Raw genomic sequence first — 5,828 nt, forward strand, 5'->3', positions numbered from 1 at the left:
CATTAGACAATTTTCTCAAGAGAATTCTGTGATCGACCAAATCGAAGGCTTTTCGCAGATCAACAAAAAGTGCTCCTGTATATAAACCCTTATCAACTGATTGAAGCCAGTCGTCCGTAACCTTTGTAAGAGCGGTACAGGTAGAATGTTTCGGCCTGAATCCCGATTGATCTTTAGTTAAAATGTTGTTTTTTTGCAGAAATTGGATTAAGTGTTTTTGTACAATCTTTTCTAATATTTTGGACAAACACGTTAATAAAGATATCGGTCTGTAATTATTGGCTAAAGCTTTATCACCCTTTTTATGTAGGGGGATGACCTTAGCCACCTTCCATCTGGAAGGGACTGTACCTTCAGACAATGACCTATTAATTAAATATGTGAGAGGTTTCACAATTTCCAGTGCACAGGCTTTCAGCATGTGAGAATCTATTCCATCAACCCCAACTGATTTCTTATTCTTTAATCGATATATTTCTTTCAGAACATCTGACTGTGTAATTACAGGAACAGAAAAGGTATTTTCTGTGCTCTCAATGGCTTCGGTACTTTCAAACTCTTCATAACTGATACATTTATTACCATTACTGTTATCAAATTGTTTTCCAACATTGACAAAATGTTCGTTAAAATCATTTGCTACTCTTTTACATTCATCGATAGGGAGGGAAAAATTCGTAGCTGATTTCGTATTGGCAATTAGTGTTTTTAATACTCTCCAAGATTTCGCTCTATCCGTACAAGCACCTAGTTTTTCAATGAAATATTGTTTCTTTACTCTCCTTATTTCAAACGTTACCTTATTTCTCAAGTGTTTGTATTGTTTCCAGTAAACGTCTTGTTTTTTCGTCTTTGCTTTACTTTTCATTTTATCACGATCTTTCATGAGCTTAAATATACATTCATTCAACCAAGGGGAGTGTTTTTTGCGTACCCTTTTCTTCTTCAATGGCATGTATTTGTCTATTGTGTCTAAAAAGAGTACTTCCCATTTGTTTACAGCTTTATCGAGGTCAATACCTTCTTCTACCTCATCCCACTTCTGCGATCTAAGATCGGCATTCAACTTTTCAAAGTCTACCTCATGAGATTTTCTAAATGTTACATAATTTACAAAAGAATCATTATGGTTGACGTGAGCTTTCCAGACTAAGTAACTCATATAATGATCACTCAAACCATTGTGTAAGACACCAAAAGAGCTTACTTTGTCTAGGCAAGTTGTTAACATGTGATCAATTAATGATGAGCACTCAGGCGTTACTCGAGTGTAAAAAGATTTATTAATTTGACACAAACCATATATATCATTAATTTGTGAATATTTACGAGTATCGCAAGTAAGTGGAAGCTTGGCAATGTTATAATTAACATCGCCCATTAATATTATTGGAGTATTAAATCCTCCTAAATATAACAACAATTCTTCATAGGACTCCAGTAGACGTGTTTTATTTGGCGGTCGATACCAATTTATAAAAATAAAAGGCTTTGTATGCTTCAAACGAATCAGAATGCAAATAACTTCCAGTTGATCTACTGAACTAGGCACTATTAACTTTTCAAATGTAACATTCTCATGTACGTATATGGCAACTCCTCCACCTCTTCTATCTCTATCATTCCTAATAACATTGAAATGAGGTATACTTATTTCACTATCTGCAACTGAATCGTCAAGCCTGGTTTCATTTAGAGCTAAAATGTGAATATCATTATTGCATAATATAGACCCAATTTCATCAAAATGCTTCAATAAGCTAACGATGTTCAAATGAACAAATTTGACACCTTTATCACATAATTTGGAGTATATTCTACTGGATTGATTACTTGTTTTATTAAAATGCCTATCCAGTTTCTGCTGTCGTTTACTTCTCTCCAATTCTGGTGGATGATTATGATAAAAAGGTAACTGTTTCAAAACACAACATGTGCAGATCCACGCTATGAATAGTTCAGAGGGATCATTATATGATGCGTCAGACACATGAGCGCATGATATATGTACCCATTTTCTACACTGTGTGCATAATAGACCTTTTTGATTTACCTTAACAGACTTTTGGCATATCCCACATAGACAATCCCTAACCATTTAGTATTTTATTTATAGATCATAAACAGAAAAAACAACTAAAACATATATCAATATCAAAGTACAAGGACGTTAAAGTTCTAGCAATGCACCACGCTGAATAAAAGCACTAAATTACTCAGGCACTATAAAGTAGATGCTTAAGTCATTTCAAGTCACTTTCGTTGGTGATTAAGCGTTTGATTGTTTTGCCTCCAGTAGTGGGGAAGAGGCCAAGAATTCTTCCGTCTAATGACCACGCCGCTAGTATCTTTCCACATTTTTTCGCTTTTGACAGTAATTGAGCATTTGACTGGGTGAGATCTTCTTCGATACCCATCTTTGTGCCTTTTAGCTCGCGACGTTTGGAGATGACTAATTTTCGCATACGATAAGAAACGAACTTAACAATGATGACATCTGGTTTCGGTTCGTCGTCTTGTTTAGGCGCATTGCGTGCATTACTCCTTGTCGTGCGGCTCGGAGGCTTCAAAACTTCTGGGTTCCTTGAAGGAAGTCGGTGCGAACGTTCGATGTCTTCCTTCGTCAAGGTCACTTTGAGCTTTTCTTTGGCGATTTCACAGATTAGGGCATCAGTATCTTTGCCCTCTTTCTGCGCGACTCCATAGAATCGCAGACAATTGCGTCGCGAATATTGTTCTTGGATGTTCGCGGCTCGTTCGACCCTGTCGAGTGATGATTGTTGATCTTTCAGTTGAACTTTTAAATTCGCGATCTCCTTCTCTCTTTCATTGATGCTGCATTCGAGGTCCATAAGCTTTCCTTCATTGTTCTCAACGCGAGTTAAGATCGTATTAATCTCATCGTGAATTGCTTCACGGACTGCCCGGCGGATGGAGTTGAGAAATTCTTCTCCTGTTATGTAGCGTTGAATGGCGTCATTAGCAACGGATAAGACCGTGTCACGTGTGACATCTGTAGACATGATGGCGGCAAATAATGTTCAATCGATTGATATATAAATATTAGGCAGATTCCAATTAACGCAGTTGACTTAAGCAGTGATCAAGTTATAGGTGCATTTCATATATATAGTTATCAAAATATCACATTACATGATGACAACAACAACAAAAAGCACAGCACAAGGTCAAAGTTACATACCAGTACGTACGGGGGCAGATTCCCGATAATAGTACGTGCTCGTCTATATGTGGTATATATACAGAGCTTCGATGATGAAATCAAATATAGTTCGTCAGATTCCAGGCTTAATATCCAGGCAGAATATCCATGCAATCAGTCGGAATACAAACAAAAGTAGCTCTAGATGAAATATATAGTAAATTCAGTATATCCAGCTCAGAAAATAGTGATTTTCCTGGCAATAAACGGACTCCTTGCTCTTACTCTATCCGTGTAGAGTGACTGTTCGTAAAGTTGCTGATGATGATCGAAGAGGTCTTAAAGAACTAGAAGAACGTAAGGAAATCAAATCTGAAAGATATTTAGGGGCTTGACCATGAATAATTTTGTATGTAAGAAGAAGAACTTTAAATGTTATACGATGGTGTATGGGAAGGCAATGAAGAGAACGCAATATTGGGGGTTATGTGCTCAAATTTTCTCGAGAGAGAGTAACAAGCCTTGCAGCAGTATTGTGAATTCTTTGAAGTGGAAGTAGTTACGAATGCGGAAGGCCGGACAAAAAAGTACAATAATCAAGGTGGGAGGATACAAATGCATGGGTTAATTTTGCAGTTGTGGGCCGGTCAAGAAGTTTCCTAATTTTCCCAATTTTAAAGATTCCAAAAGATGCCGATTTACAGACGGCCATTCCTTTCATGTCTTCTCGCTGGATCTGAAGAAGATGATTTACTAGCCTATACTTCCCCCAACCCCTCCGTAGAATGGTTTGATCCAGGTTATTCCAATACATGGTACATGAAGGATGAGGATAATGATGGGCGAGACGACTATTGCAGGTAGGTTTTATATTCTCATTTGTATCTCTTCTCTTCATTTATTGTCTAGATTTAACAAATTGCATTGTATTAATATTTTACTTTACAACATCGAAAAGATTCAGATGTCACTTGACAGAGACATATATGAGAACAGTTTGTTGTGACATAATGATCAAGTGATTGTTGAACTTTCATTAAATGACATTATTAATTATCTCCAATATTTATCAAAAGGTTCACTTCTTCTTTTTGATGAGTTTTTTCCAAGCATCTAAATTACCTAGAAGACACTGTCGAACTCTCAAAGACCGGTGCAATGCTCTTTATAGGCCTACAGAGGTCGATCCATGTAAGGGCTTATATCTAAAACAATGATGTCCATCACAAGCGGGTGTTAAGTGGAGATTGAATAGGAAATAACACCAGCTACCGTTATTATCAATCTTTTTTCTTTACAGATGTATTGGTAGTGTGCCCTCTACGTTGGTTGTCTGTATGAAAGCTGGAGCTTTATTAATTCTGTTTGTGGTACGACAGTTGCCTCAGTCCAGTAATGATGATAATTTCTTGGAAGCGGTAGTTAGAGCAGGCAAAGAAATTTTGAAGGTAGACATTACCATGGAAATGGTAAAAAGTCGCCTCATATAACTAATAAGTCCATATCAGACCTATTGATTGTACAATGGAACGCACAAGGCTTGACGGCGCATGGCGCAAACTTTTTATCTTCCCTTATTGATAACAATTTGTTAGGTATTCACCCAGATATAATGTGCATCCAAGAAACTTGGTTTAACGATTTTAATGTTTTGTCTATACCCAATTACGTTTGTGTTTGTAAAAACAGGCCGGACGGCAGAAGAGGTGGTTTGGTGATGTATTTAAAAAACGACATCACTTTTCAGGCGATGGATACACCCAGGAACGCCGAATACCAAAAAGTTGATATTTTTTGTAAAAACGGAGTTATCTCAATCTTCAACTATTATAATCCGTGTAAAAAGATTGAACTGATAGATCTAAATAACATTTTTTTTTTTTTTTCCATTTTTTGGACCCTCCAACAGGCCATTTATTGAAAATCAATCTCAAGATAACATATTTGAACACATGTTCCAATGAATATCATACAATATTTCATAATAAGATATACATAACGAATATCAACCATAATACTGTATATACAGAACATACATGTAGATAAGGGAAAGAAAAACAAATATTAAATAATAATGCAACATCATGACTGAAAATGATATGGGAAATTCAATATACTCCTATTAAAGGATCAAAATCCTCTCAAAATTTATCCATTTTTTATCGAATTTGTCAGTTTTGTTAGCAAATATACTAACTTGCCTCTCATTTGTGTAACTATTCTTGATATATTGTTTTATTGTCCGAAAGGACGGTACAGACTTTTGTATTCGAGAAAAATATAATTGTTGTTTAGTCCAAATTATTATACAGTTTAAAGCATCATTTCTTTTTTCAATGAAACCTAACAAAACATGTATTAAGGACAGTTTTATTCTACAGCGTGTTACAATAGTTAACCAGTCAGTCAAACGACTCCAAATCAATTTGGTCACGTTACAGGAGTAAAAAAAGTGTACCATATCTTCTTCTTCTTCTCTTCCACAAAGGGAACAGTTCTTATTCAAAATTATGTTAATTTTCACAAGATCTTTATTCAAATATAGTATCTTATTCAAAAGTCTGTACTGAAAGTACCGAACTGTTGTATGCGTTGTACAGCGAAACATAACCCTGAAATAATATTGCATATATTTATCATCAAATAATACACCATCTGCATGCCA

General features: G+C 35.8%; 1 long non-coding RNA gene across 1 annotated transcript; it reads left to right on the top strand.

Annotated features, from left to right (window-relative positions):
- The first annotated feature begins 3,852 nt into the window (after positions 1-3,852).
- LOC105437084 lies at positions 3,853-4,506 on the top strand. Its single transcript, XR_004062514.1, has 2 exons — positions 3,853-4,023; positions 4,464-4,506. It is a non-coding gene; the product is annotated as an uncharacterized LOC105437084 (long non-coding RNA).
- The last annotated feature ends 1,322 nt before the right edge of the window (positions 4,507-5,828 follow it).

Source organism: Strongylocentrotus purpuratus, unplaced genomic scaffold (genome assembly GCF_000002235.5).
Source record: "Strongylocentrotus purpuratus isolate Spur 01 unplaced genomic scaffold, Spur_5.0 spur5_scaffold_1, whole genome shotgun sequence".
NCBI classification, from domain to species: Eukaryota; Metazoa; Echinodermata; class Echinoidea; order Camarodonta; family Strongylocentrotidae; genus Strongylocentrotus; species Strongylocentrotus purpuratus.